At 40.9% G+C, this 15,000-nt stretch overlaps 2 protein-coding genes across 4 annotated transcripts in view; one reads left to right on the top strand and one right to left on the bottom strand.

Annotated features, from left to right (window-relative positions):
- The window catches only part of LOC123775305 (nucleoporin NUP35-like), a 70,992-nt gene extending 67,776 nt beyond the window's left edge, over nucleotides 1–3,216 (bottom strand). Inside the window, 1 exon segment of the mRNA XM_069311625.1 lies at nucleotides 3,100–3,216. The gene's annotated coding sequence lies outside the window, so the exon portion shown is untranslated.
- A 1,007-nt stretch (nucleotides 3,217–4,223) lies between these two features.
- The window catches only part of LOC123752478 (uncharacterized), a 50,164-nt gene continuing 39,387 nt past the window's right edge, over nucleotides 4,224–15,000 (top strand). For all 3 annotated transcript variants that reach the window (XM_069311622.1, XM_069311623.1, XM_069311621.1), the window contains exon 1: nucleotides 4,224–4,335. The gene's annotated coding sequence lies outside the window, so the exon portion shown is untranslated. The remainder of the gene's footprint in view (nucleotides 4,336–15,000) is intronic.

Here is a 15,000-nt window from a genome sequence, read left to right as displayed (position 1 = left end):
AGATGACATATTCGTAATAGTAAAAGACTCAGATGAACTAATTGACCTAAAAAGACACCTAGAGAGACAGTCAGTACTCCGATTTACACATGAAAATAGTGAAAATAACAGTCTGCCATTCTTGGATGTACTAATAACAAAAACGGGAACCTCTTTAAGCACCAACGTATATACCAAGCCCACCAACATAGGATTATGCCTGAACGGTAGAAGTGAGTGCCCCCAAAGATACAAAGCCAGTGTTCTCAATGCTTGTATTCGTCGAGCGCTTACCCACTGCTCTGAATGGAGCAACGTGAGTAGAGAGTTTGAAAGAGTAACTCAGGTATTGGTGAACAACGGATATAGCAACGCGGAAATAAACGCTGCTATAAGAAGACACTTGGACTGTTGGTATAATTCAGAACCTAGAACAGAAACCACAACACCCCCAATAAAATTATATTACAAATCAACCATGCACAGTGAACATATAAAAGAGGAAAGAATAATGAAAGAAATAATCCGTAAAGGAGTAAAAAGCACTACTCCTAACCAAAACATAAACCTGATAATATTCTACAAAACCAAGAAGACTTCCGAACTCCTTATCAAAAACAGCCCGAAGCCGACGGAGAACCCTCTACAGCAGTCAAGCGTTGTATACATGTACACTTGCCCCCACGAAGGATGTAACCTTCAATGTAAGTACATAGGTATGACGTCGACCAAGCTGACGAGGCGTTTGACATGCCATCTTCAATCTGGTGCCCCTAGGAATCACATGAGACAAGCCCATGACATTACTCTAACAAGAGAAATGTTGAACAAGAATACTTGCATAATAGACAAAACCCAAGATTCAAGAAGATTACAAATTCTTGAGGCAATTCACATAAGAATAGAGCGACCTACCATGAACACCCAAATCACGGAACTATTTACTCTACCCACCATGAGAGTAAGGACAAGACAAGAACATATCGATGCCAACACAGAAGACAATGTCCAACATAACAGGCCAATTACACTGGATTAATCTTTGTGTTTAGATAGGAGATGCCTCGTATGGGCCAATACGCCTTCTGCAGCCTCTATGTTTCACCTCACATTTATCCCTTATGTATCCCCCCATGTTTTTCACCTTCATTGTATTATCACCTGACCTAATGCGGGTATAAAATCAACTAGTATTGTAAGATCTGTTCACTTGAGAATGAACCATGGAGGTTCGAAACGTCGTGCAAATTATACAAATAAGTGTAATACACTCTATAGTAAATCACTTCTTTTCTTCACCTTAAAAGTACAAAAATGAGTTTTGGAGAACTCCTATTTCAATTAAGCCCTGATGCTAAGAAAATAGTTAGAGGGATATATATATATGTACATGTACTCACCTAGTTGTGCTTGCGGGGGTTGAGCTCTGGCTCTTTGGTCCCGCCTCTCAACTGTCAATCAACAGGTGTACAGGTTCCTGAGCCTATTGGGCTCTATCATATCTACACTTGAAACTGTGTATGGAGTCAGCCTCCACCACATCACTTCCTAATGCATTCCATTTGTCAACCACTCTGACACTAAAAAAGTTCTTTCTAATATCTCTGTGGCTCATTTGGGCACTCAGTTTCCACCTGTGTCCCCTAGTGCGTGTGCCCCTTGTGTTAAACAGCCTGTCTTTATCAACCCTGTCAATTCCCTTGAGGATCTTGAATGTGGTGATCATGTCCCCCCTAACTCTTCTGTCTTCCAACGAAGTGAGGTTTAATTCCCGTAGTCTCTCCTCGTAGCTCATACCTCTCAGCTCGGGTACTAGTCTGGTGGCAAACCTTTGAACCTTTTCCCATTTTAGTCTTATGCTTGACTAGATATGGACTCTATGCTGGTGCCGCATACTCCAGGATTGGTCTGACATATGTGGTATATAATGTTCTGAAAGATTCCTTACACAAGTTTCTAAAGGTTTCTAAAGTTTCTAAAACACAAGTTTTCAAGTTTCAATGTATGTATGAGAGTGTGTACATGTATATTTAACATTAATAATTTTGTAACTAGCGTCACAAATTGTTATTTGCTTAGCTAAACGAACTAGAGGGTTCAGTTCCTGAACCGATTATGTGCCTCTGTAATCCTTTACACCACTGCCCACGGGATGGGTATGGGGTGCATAATAAAGAAAGAAATTGAATTGAATTGGTCTGATTAAGACTTTATGACCATGTAATCTATGTTTTGCTCCACTACTTACTGGTTGAGTATGGGGTGCATAACAAATAATAGCCTCCTTCGGGGGCGCCTTGTTTCTAAACGTGTTAGTCTTAAATCCTTTAATCTCAAACCTTGCTACAATGTACCTCTTAATATATGTTATGTACTCTCGCAACCCAATGTACCTTCTTGTATATAAATAAATAGATTTCAACTGTAAGGGGGTATCGTTTGCACCTTGTTATTCTAATAATGGATAAATAATTCTAATAATGGAAGCGCTAATTATATGAACAAGTGCCATGTATTTATTGAGACGAGAACAACAGCAAACACAAACCAGCGCATATACGAACGAAATGGTTTGTATGTACAAACTTCTCCGTGAATGAAGTTGTTTCTAGCCCGGTATCCGAAATTGCAGTAGACGACTTGACCAGTCCCCCTTTACAAGAATGTAAGAACTCTTGTATATATAAAAAAAAAAATATATAAATAAAATGGTGTGATTATGGATCTATTGTTATTGCTGCTGTATGATTTGGCAATGGAGATTGAAACCTAACCTAGTTCAACCTAACCAAACCCAACTGAGCCTAATACAGCCTAGCATAACAATATGTACGGACAATATGTATGCATGTAGTATGTAATATGTATGGTTTTAACAAAATTTTCTTCCTCGAATCGTTTCGTGTCCCAAACGACCATACCCAGAACTACAGACCCTCCCCAGGATGCAACCCCCACTACTGACTGACTAACTCCTGCATACCTACTTACTGCTAATTGAACAGAAGAATTAGGAAACAGGACAGGAAACGTGCCCAACCATTTCTGTCCCTGCCCGGGATTCGAACCTGGAATTTCCGACTGCAAGTCGAGAACGAACAGGACTCTACTACTAGTTACCTTTAATGTTTAGCATGATCCACCCCCACACCTATCCTGCCATCATACCAAGAGCATTGGGCTCCAGCTCTCGGGCCCATCATGGTTGGTGACCTAACACCATGGAGCTCTGGGCCAAAATAAAAAAAAAATAAAAACTGCATCGCACTAGACCATTCAAAATGACCGTCTCCAAAGGGTCCATCAGCAGAGTTACCTCAGTAGAACAGGTTGTGGTGACCCAGGAGGGCAAGGGATGACCCAGGAGGGCAAGGGATGACCCAGGAGGTGAAAGGATGACCCAGGAGGGCAAGGGATGACCCAGCAAATGAAAGGGTGACCCACAAGGCTCCAGGAACAACACTTAACTCACACGTTCAAAGCTCCCCCACCGAGCGCCTCGTGACGTCACAGCTCGCGCTAACTATACATAAATCACAACAAATTATATCTTTCTTTTCGTAAGGTTAGATTAACATCAAGTTAATGTTCGGGTCGGAGTAAGGTAGAAAAGTTTGTTTTAAGAGCTGCGATGACGGAGAACTTAGAATACAGTTCTACGTTTACAATTGTACAGTCGGATTCGTTCTCGATGGTCAAATCCGGGTTCGAATCCCGGGTCGCGTTTCCTATCACCTTTTTTATTTATTATTTAATTATTTACAAGAAGGTACATTTGGTTTTACTTTAACCTTTCTTTCAACATTTGTCACAACAGGAGATTGAACACCGCTATTCTGTTAGACTGACTAGAGATTGTTTTCCATGTGCTTTTCAATAGGCCGTTCTCCCTCTTCGCCCTTACATCATTACACACAAAGATCACACTAACGTGATTCATCAGTTTTTAGCTTAGTTCATTTATTATGCACCCCATACCAATCGTGACTGGGAACATCCCAGTCTGGGATGCTCCCAGACGCAGGTTCGAATCCCCGTCACGGCCCTTGTGGATTTGTTCATTTGATGAATCTCTGTGTGTAAACTTCATTTAATAACTATATTCCTGTTAAGTAGAAGTTTTTAATTGTTAATAGCATTATATTGTTGTTTTAACATTGAACACGTACACTTATGCGAAAAGGCCAAAGCTGGTGGTCGAAGTGGTAAAAATATTAGTGTACGATGTTGTCAATGTACAAAGTGTTTTGTATCCCGTGTTTACTTCCGTCGTCGCAGTTTGAACACCTCAGTCTCAAACTGCCGTTCCCTCCGACAGTCACAAACCCTCTGTTCCGCACAAACCGCACAAATTCAGTGAGTACAAATGTTACAATTCTGATCGGGGAGGAAAAACAAGCCAGGAGTGGGGGGGACTTTAATTTATTAAATAATGTTTACAGAGCAACTGCTGTACCACAATATGCAGTCTCCGTGGTGTAGTGGTAAGACACTCGCCTGGCGTTCCGCGAGCGCTATGTCATGGGTTCGTATCCAGGCCGGGGAGGATTTACTGGGCGCAATTCCTTAACTGTAGCCTCTGTTTAACGCAACAGTAAAATGTGTACTTGGATGAAAAAACGATTCTTCGCGGCAGGGGATCGTATTCCAGGGACCATAGGATGAAGGACTTGCCCGAAACGCTGCGCGTACTAGTGGCTGTACAAGAATGTAACAACTCTTGTATATATCTTAAAAAAAAAAAAAATATATGAAAGACGTCGTGTAACATGACTGAGTAGAATGCCAGTACTGCAAAGATGCAACTAAGGGAATAAGTCTTAGAACATTAACCGTGCCTAGTGCCAGCTAGCAGAAGCAGTGTTGCAGTACTCGCAATCAGCTTAATACTATAATTAAAACAATGCCAGAGTTAATTGAGTGGCACAGCCAGTACAGTATGTATAAAATATAATCTGTATACACAGAGGGCATAGAAAAGAATAGATAAGGATTTCCAGGGGTAATGATATGCTAGTCAAATGATATGCTACATCAAAGACACACTCATCTGTACTGAGCTGCTAACCACCTCAAATGATATGGTGGAAATGCTGATAATCAAAATAGAGATTTTAAATGTAGTTATTGTCCTTGTATATATTCGAACCCCAGTTGGAAACAGACCCAACTATAGGATGGGTTAACCCAAGTATCGCGCTTCCAAAAGGGTCGCCCAAGTTGGAAAAGACGAACGCTGAAGGAGTATTGTTGAAAACATCGTGATAACTGATTAAACCAAAATTATTTATTAGTCAGAAGAAAGACAGAAACGCGATCTATATGTAAAACCTCTACCAGACAAATATTTTAAAACCAAAGATATTTGTAGTTGTATAAAAGTGGCAGTTTTCATCGCTCGTCGAGCTCGAAAACCGCAGCATTCATCTCGGAACCATGCCTATTTCACGCAGATTCCTTAATAAACGTAAGAGTTTTATGTCGCAAGAAAGACAGATATATATATAAGCTTCGTTCTAAATGCCTTACCATGGGCATATTTAAATTTAAAGCAAAGATACATGTACTTTTATGATAGCCGAGCTCCGACTCCGGACAGATCGATCGACGGAGCAACTCTTGAGAACAATGCTTATTTCACGTAAATTTGTAAATAATCGTAAATTTTTTTATATGCCTCAAGAAAGATAGGAATATAAGGCTCATTTTAAACACTTTATCATAGATATAATTAAAGTTAATTAAGTTAGACATATTTAAAGCTCAAGTGAAGATATATATGTTTTTATAGTTTCGTTCAGTAGCTTTTCGGTCATGGAGTGCAGACGCCTACGCACTTGCCAATATGTTGTGTAATTAACAAAGATACGATAATAAAGCCTAAAATATTACATGCCTCCAGCTATAATCGTTATTGTGAGTGCACCAAAGGAAATATATAATGTTGGAGACCAATGATATAGCAATTTTAATTTTAATTTCGACTCCCGCCCGGGCGAGAGAGATAAGGCGATTCTTGCCCCATCTATTGGAGATTCTGTCCGCTAAAGACCCAAAGCTACTCAAACCCTCCTAGCATTACGTAAGCAATGAAGTAATACGGTATATTTACTCACTATAATGTGGATGCTGGATGCAGAACATGAGAGCATAGTAAATATGTAATATCAAAGAAAGTCGATGGTCCAAGCAACAGTGTCGTGGAGCGACTTATTCAAGATATATTGCTCTCTGGAAAGCGTTTGCTGGCATATCAACCTTCTGTACACAGTGATCCAGTCGTTGAACTTCTCTGCTCAAATTATCGCAAATTTAATTTATGATGTTATCAAGTAGAATGCGTGTTTTTAATCAAATCTAACGATATTAACAAGAATGCGTATTTTTAATCAAATCCAACATAACAGCCAGAAAACGTTAAAGATTATTTAAGAATACATGGCTGGAAGTTAAATCAATTCCATTGAACAATATTTTTGTTATAGATACTAATCGTTATTTGTTGGTATGCGTTCGCTACTTAAACTATCATGTACTGTATTTATGTAAAATCTCCCTGTTTCTTCGCACATGGAACACGGAACCTTACACGCTCTCTGATTTACTGTTTAATAGAGATTCACAAATAAAGCTTATGATTGTATACGTTATCAAAAAGGCAGTTTTTTTTTTTTTTTTTTATTATTTTCTACCAGACGTGGCCACACATTTACAATGCTAACCAGCATATATACATTTTCTTCTGTCCTCCATGGACAGGGTTAGAGAAGTGTTAAACATACAGTTCAAGGGTTTATTGAACACTCAACCACAGAAGGTGATTCGGTGCTTTTAAAATGCTAAGCTAACCTACATACGTAAATACAAAGATACACAGATTTACGTACGCCCTACATAAAGTATTAGATGTGTCTTTTACATAGTGTCATTAATGTACATTCACAAAGGTGAAATGTAATTCTGATCAGCTTCCATATATGCTTTATACCCATACATATACATACACACACACATACACATACATATATACACACATACATGCATTCACATACATTTGTCTCATTTACCCTGACAGGGTGAGGTAGCTGATAAAGAAACTAGTGTGCAATTAAGCACTTAATCACTGAAGGTGCTTTTACAAGCTCAGGTTATATAGTTACATCACATACATACATTGTATGATTGATACATTACATGGTCAATTTTGGATACAAGTCCAATATATCATAAAGTGTTCCAGTACTCATATAGTAACTACAGAGTTCAGCATACCTTCGCCCAGGAGGGCGAAAGTCAGTCAGTATGGGACATTCTACAATATAATGTTCAAGAGTGCATGTTTTCTCTTTCACAAAGTTGACACATTGTGTACTCGACATTTGGGTTTTGAGAAAGCTGCCAGATACGTCTATATCCCAGGCGTATTCTGGCCACTATAACATCACATTGCCGGGTTCTTGTTCTATTAGTCCCATATGTGAATGTCTCCTCACGATATCTATCATAATATTTAATGCTACAACTTTCAGGTCTTTGAGAATTTGTTAGGTCGGTGAGATTTTCATTAGATATTTGTTTAAGTATTCTCTTTGTCACTGCTAATGAAACACCCATATCAATTTCTACCACTGGTTTTCTGCAAGCTGACTTAGCAAGCATATCAACAGTGTCATGCCTTGAGATGCCAACATGTGATGGTATCCATAGGAATTTAATCTCAAATCTGTTTTCTTTGGCAGCTAAAACATTCATTCGAATATCACTGACTATTTTCTGGGTGTCACTACTATGTGCGTTCAATGCCAGGAGTGCACTCTGCGAGTCACAGTATATAAGTCCACTGCCTTTGTCTTTTAAAAATTCAGTGGCAAGGTATATGCCTGCAAGTTCGGTTTGAGTTGTACTTGCCCAGTCATTGACGCGCTTCATTGCTGTATGTACGAGAGAAGATTGTTCAAATATGTTACATGCACATCCGGTACATCGTCCACCTTCTTCTACAGAGCCGTCGGTATAGCACTGATAAACATCGTTACCCATACTCTGAGTACTTTCAGTGATGCTTTTCAGTGTTAACTGTTTTAACAATGTAGTGTGCACACTATCTTCCTTGGGCGCATTTACAAAATCATCTGATAGATCCCAGTTATCCCATGGAGTAATTGGCTGATTAATCATTAGTCGAGTTGGGTACATATTTAATATTTTGATGAAGTTGGCTACCTTGTAGAACCAATATACATAATCAGATTTCGTTCTTCTTCTATAGACCTCAGGTGAGTGTAGCATATTAGAAAGTTTAGCTTGAAACTTCATGTGTTGTCTAGATCTACTCGATGCCTTCACGCCGAAAACTGTGCTAATAGAAAAGATTCTCTCACTTATGGTAGGTAATTTTAACTCTGCTCTCATGTTAACTATTCTCGTGGACTTTGGAGCCCCAAGGATGAGACGCATAGCTTCATTTTGCAAGGTTTCAAGAGATTTCAGCTCTGTCAGTATACAGTGTGAGATGTAGAGCATTGTAGTCAATCACAGAGCGTATAAATGATACATAAAACATTCTAGCAAGTCTCACGTTAAGCCCATGATTGACACCAACAAGGACCCGCAAGGGCTTTAATCTCTCCCAAAGTCTCCTCTTGAGAGAAGAAAGGTACCCAGGGTCGTTAATGGGGACACCAAGGTATCTGTAAGACTCACAGTTCTCAAGTGCTCGCCCATCTATATGATAATTGGGTGGTGGAATACCACATGGAATGAGGGCACGAGTTTTCTGTACAGAGATAAGGAGGCCACATTCCTCAGCTCTAGTAGCAAAAGCGTCGAGCAGAACTTGCATTCTAGGCTCGGTGGCAGCCTGTAAACATATATCATCAGCATAACAAATGAGTGTCTTCATTATTAGTTGGAAGATCTTTAATAAGTTTATGCATCAGAACGTTGAACAATAAGGGACTGAGGACAGTGACAGTCATTTTTGCATTTTAATCACAGATATTAGATCTTAGTGAGATAGGAAAGATATTCATATTTTAAAGAAGGATTTTTGAACCATCGCTCTCCCTATCGATAGAAACTAACTTTTTTTTATTATTAACAAGCTTAGGTATACACAGCAATGTGCTGCTACCCTATTCTATATGAAAGATTACACAGTGTATATCAAAAACTAGCTATAAGTTCATCAAATATTCCCATCTCACAGGATGGTTAGTTATACATGGAATCAGGGGATAAAATACCAGCCTCAATAAAAAGCAAAAACTGTGACTAACAATCAGGTGAGAACATAAAATATAAGGCTGTTCTATTAGCCTCCGTTAGCAAAATCCGGGTACAGCATAAGAATATCTTCCAATATTCCTAAGTGTATGAAGTAATTAGTTCAAAGTACCTTATACCATTTGGTCTGAAGTCACTTATTACAGAGCAATTGCAGATATAGTGTTGGTGAGTATGTCCCAGCTCTTGTTCACATAGTTTACAATTGGAATATTCACCATTGGGGGCTATTCATTACCTGCAGCCACCTGCGATACATATCGATATCCTAGCCTAATTCTGGCAATTACAATATCACACTGTCATTGTGACTAGTGGAAGTTTTATGCTGTCCGTTCATATAATTCTCGATTCTAAACATGTTTACTTAGTTTAGTTCATTAATTATGCACCCCATATATCATCTTGTGGGTGGTAGTGGAAAAGGTTACAGAGGCACATAAACATGTCATAGCTCTTTATACTCATGAGTCGCTGCCTGGTTGATCAGGTATCCTTTGGAGGTGCTTATCTAGTTCTCTCGAACACTGTGAGGGGTTGGCCAGTTATGCCCCTTATGTGTAGTGGAAAAGTATTGAACAGTCTCGGGCCTCTGATGTTGATAGTTCCCTCTGAGTACCTGTTGCACCTCTGCTTTTCAACGGGGGTATTCTGCACATCCTGCCATGTCTTCTGGTCTCGTGTGATGTTATTTCTGTGTGCAGGTTTGGGACCAGCCCCTCAATTATTTTCCACGTGTAAATTATTATGTATCTCTCCCGCCTGCGCTCAAGGGAGTACTGATTTAGGCTCTTTAGTCGGTCCCAGTAATTTAGATGTTTTACCGAGTGGATTCTAGCAGTAAAGGATCTCTGCATGCTCTCCAGGTCAGCAATTTCTCCAGCTTTGAAAGGGGCTGTCATTGTGCAGCAGTATCCACTCTAGAGAGCACAAGCGTTTTGAAAAGTATCATCAGTGGTATAGCATCTCTAGTGTGAGAAGTTCTTGTTATCCAACCTGTCATTTTTCTTGCAGTTGTGACGGCTACTTTGTGTTCTTTAAAGGTAAGGTCTTCCGACATGAGTACACCCAGATCCTTTACATTGCCTTTTCGTTCTATGTTATGATTTGCCTGAGTTTTGTACGTGGTTTCTGTTTTTATATTTTCAATTTTTCCGTAGCGCATGAGCTGGAACTTATCCTCGTTAAATACTATATTATTTTCTGTAGCCCATAGAAAGACCTGATCTACATCTGACTGGAGGTTTGCCGTGTCCTCTATGTTGCCTACTCTCATGAAAATCCTAGTGTCATCTGCAAAGGATGATAGTGCTATAGGTTGTGTTCTTGTCTATGTCCGATATGTGGATGAGAAAAAGTACTAGAGCAAGCACAGTACCCTGGGGGACTGAGTTCTTCACGGTTGATGGGCTGGATTTTATTTTGTTGACTATTACACATTGGGTTCTGTTGGTCAGGAAATTGTAGATCCATCTGCCTATTTTTCCGGTAATTCCTTTTGAGCGCATTTTATGTGCAATAACACCATGGTCACATTTATCAAAAGCTTTTGCGAAATCTGTGTAAATTACATCAGCGTTTTGTTTCTTCCATAGCATCTAATGCCATATCATAGTGGTCCAGCATCTGCGACGGGCAAGAGCGCCCTGTTCTGAAACCATGTTGTCCGGGGTTATGGAGATGCTGTGATTCCATGTATTTTGTGAGCTTACTTCTTGGCACTCTTTCAAAAATTTTTATGATGTGCGATGTTAGTGCTATCGGTCTGTAATTTTTTGCCTCTGCCTTATTTCCTCCTTTATGGAGTGGTGCTATCTCTGCTGTTTTTAGTATGTCAGGGATAACGCCAGTATCTAGGCTTTGTCTCCACAGAATGTGAAGGGCCTGCGATAGTGGTTTTTTACAGTTCTTGATGAATATGGAGTTCCAAGAATCTGGGCCTGGTGCATAGGCATACTGTTTATGGCTTCTTCAAAATCTAGTGGGGATAGGGCAACGTCTGATATATGATTTTGTTGGTATCATATCCATGAAAAATTCATTTGGGTTATCAATCTTTAGTGCATTTAATGGCTCGCTGAAAACAGTCGTTCTGCTTCCTCAGTAGCTCGCTCATTTCTTTGTTGTCATCGGTGAAAGTTCCATCTCCCTTTCGCAGGGGCCCGATACTAGATGTGGTTTTTTACCTTGATTTTGCATAGAAAAAATATTTCGGATTTCTCTTATTTCACTGATGGCCTTTTGCTCTCTTTGCCTCTCCTGGGTTTTGTACGATTCTTGTAGCTCGAGTTCAATTGTTTCTATTTCTCTACCTAACCTTCTTCGCCGTTCTTTAGATAGGGTGCGACTCAAGTTGTTCTGCGATTCGTTTTCTTCGCCTATATAGGGAACAACGTTCCCGTTCCAATCTGCATCTTTCTCTCTTTTCTTAGGGGTATGCGGTTTGAACATATGTCTAGTGCTACTGAGCTTATTTTTTCCAGGCACTGGTTCAGGTTTGCATTTTCTAGCTGTTCTTCCCAGTTTATTTCTGTGAAGTCCTGTTTTATTTGCTCCCAGTTTATCTGTTTATTACTGGAGTTGAATTTGCTGAAATCTCCTCCACCAGGAATCTGGACTGGTTTTGAAGATCCATTCCCCATGGTTGTCAGAACTTCAATTAAGTTGTGATCTGAGTAACAGGTAATTTGTAATCATTATGTTCCCAATCAACTCATCATTCTTAGTGAAAATGAGGTCCAGCGTGTTCTCCTTCCTAGTTGGTTCTACTATTTGCTGGTTTAAGGCAAACCTATCGCACATCCGTAGCAGGTCATTTGCATGTGCCTGTTCATTTAGGCTACTTCCTGGTATTTTTTCTGATATTACTGTATTAGCCAGGTGCTTCCATTTCAGGTGCCGTAGGTTGAAGTCCCCAAGCAGGATGATGTTCGGAGCTGGATTTGTGAGGTTTTCCAAGCAGTGTTCTATTTTCATTAGTTGGTCTTTAAACTGCTGAGGGTTTGCCTCCGGTGACTTATATACAAGGACAACAACTACATTTAGGATCTCTATTTTGACTATCGGCACTTCCACCATATCATTTGAGGTGTTTAGCAGCTCGGTACAGATGAGTGTGTCTTTGATGTAGAGGCTGACCCCACCCTGAAGCTGGTGTTTCCTATCACATCTGAAGAGATTGTACTCTGAGATCCATATTTCACCATCAAGGTAGTCCATTTGTGTGAGTTTCCGTTAGGGCTGCAAACACTGCATTTGCCTCATGAAGGAGACCATCTATAAAGTGAACTTTGTTGGATTTGCGTGTTTTTATACCCTGGATGTTGGCAAATATAAATGATGTTATCGTGTTAGTGGAAGTGCTGGATGCTTTACTTGGTGTTAATATCTGAGGCTCTGGTAAGGCCACTGTGTTTGCGTCCTCTCTAGCAATTGACAGAGTTGGTGGTAGAGTCTGGTCATTTTTAGCCATTCTTCTCCTCCTCTTGCTAAAAAATTATCCCGGTCGATGGAGTAGTGGCTGTTTTCATAGTGGTAGTCTGTCGGTTTTATTCGCCTGGTACCTCTTGTATGAAAAGCTGGACATTCAGCATTGAAGCACTCTTTCCTGTTCAAAGAGTTTTTGCAAATTTCTGGGTGAAAGAATTCACAGCTTTTGGTACATCTACCTGTATTGAGGTGGTTTCTGCACTTTCTAGGGTGATCATATGTACATGTTCCATTTGTTCTTCCCAATTCCCCATGCTTACAGGTAGCCCATTTGTAATACCAACAGATTTTGGGGCCTTGTTTTGTTTGTTTCCCTTTGCCAGGGACTGCACTCTGCTGCAGCGTCCCTGACACCGCGCTCTGCTCCGGGGGGGCCTGTGACACCGCGCTCTGCTCCGGGGGGGCCTGTGACACCGCGCTCTGCTCCGGGGGGGGGGGCCTGTGACACCGCGCTCTGCTCCGGGGGGGGGGCCTGTGACACCGCGCTCTGCTCCGGGGGGGGGGGGGGCCTGTGACACCGCGCTCTGCTCCGGGGGGGGGCCTGTGACACCGCGCTCTGCTCCGGGGGGGGTGCCTGTGACACCGCGCTCTGCTCCGGGGGGCCTGTGTATATATAAAATCCTTTCTTGGATCTTTCCAAGAATCTGACTCCCTCGTTACAGCAGGTAATGAACTAAGTTTGACAGCTTCCGCCCATTTATTTAAGAGACCATTTGCAATTCCTTGAGGGTCAGGATGTGCAACAAAATTATGCTTTTTACCCCTTAATTTATTTACGTCTTGCCAGATTTCCTTCAAGTTTCTGTTACTCCCAACTTTCTCTGCAAACTCCTGCCAATACTTGCTCCTAATTTCCTTTCTCTTCTCCCCACACAGCCTACCAACTGCCAGTAAAGCATTCTTCCCTACCTCAGTCCTACCATTCCTATTCCAATCCCTGTGAGCTCTCCTCATTGTTAATGTCCACCCCTTAAGCATCTTGTCATGTGTATAATTGTCTTTTCTGGGGGGATGCTTTTTTATACTAGATGTTTTCGTGTTCAATGTTGCATTAAATACATCTACCTTCTTAATAAAATCTTCATAAAATGCTTCTGCCGAAACTGGCTTACAAGTATCATACCAAGACTTAATATGGCCAACAAGACCCCTTACTTCTCCCTCATTAAACTTTAACCTTTTCCTCTGAAGGCGGGCATGCTTTTTATTTAGTTTAAGCTGTATTTGTAATGCAAAATGATCACTTAGCATTTCATCCACAGTAAGACAATTCCCCTCTATGCCCTCAGCATTTATCAAACAAGCATAATCTAATCTCCCTCCCCTCAAATGAGTAGGAGAGGGCTTGCCCAGCAGTTGTACATCTTCATGTTCCTGCAAAAACTGGTACCATCTGCAACCATTCCTTTTTGCTTTACCCCTTGATCCTAAAGCTGGATGTCTGGCATTAAAATCCCCTACCACAAGTGTATCTTCAGAAAAGAAGGAATCTGGCAAGTATCTTAAATCAAGGGAGCTATCGGAGATGTACAGGCATACCTCAGTTTAAGAGTTTAATTGGTTCCTGGAGACGCCTCGCATTCCGAAGCTAATTTCCCCATAAGAAATAAAGGGAAATGAATTAATCCGTTCCTGACTACCCCAAAAACCCCACATCAAACTAAATTTTTATACCTAATTCATCTAAATAAACCTACAAAACTGTTCCAGTTATTACTTGCCTTGCTGTCGAGTGCTGTAGGAGTATGGAAGATGGTGAGGAGGAGGAGAGGAGTTACTGTTTGGAAGGGGAGTCCCCTTCCATAATCACATCAGGCAGTGAGGACCTTTCTGGTGTGCTCTCCCTGGGACGTTTTATCCGAGTGCCACTAGGTCCTGGTTGAGGCTCACTGCTCGATTTCCCCACCACAAATCTGTCCATGGAAACTTGCTTTTCCCTTCTTCGCAAGCTCTCTCTGTAGTAAGGCATCACATTGTCATTGAAAAGATTAAGACAACGGCCTACTACAGCTTTCTCTAGGCGAGTCTTTTAAACAGTTGTTTGAATCTCTTCCCACATCTGACACGCCTTCTTAATTACTGCAGAAGGGAGATTCGCTGGTGCTGCTGCTACCTCCTCCTCCTCTGCAGAATCATCCGCTGCTGCGTTGGCTTGCTGTTCCTGTTGAAGGGCTAGGAGTTCTTCGGTGGTCAGTTCTTCGTTGTGTTCTTCCACCAACTCCTCCACATCATCACCATCCAATTCCA

The sequence above is a fragment of the Procambarus clarkii genome, chromosome 70, assembly GCF_040958095.1.
Source record: "Procambarus clarkii isolate CNS0578487 chromosome 70, FALCON_Pclarkii_2.0, whole genome shotgun sequence".
NCBI lineage: Eukaryota > Metazoa > Arthropoda > Malacostraca > Decapoda > Cambaridae > Procambarus > Procambarus clarkii.
This window is presented reverse-complemented; position numbering and strand designations above follow the sequence as displayed.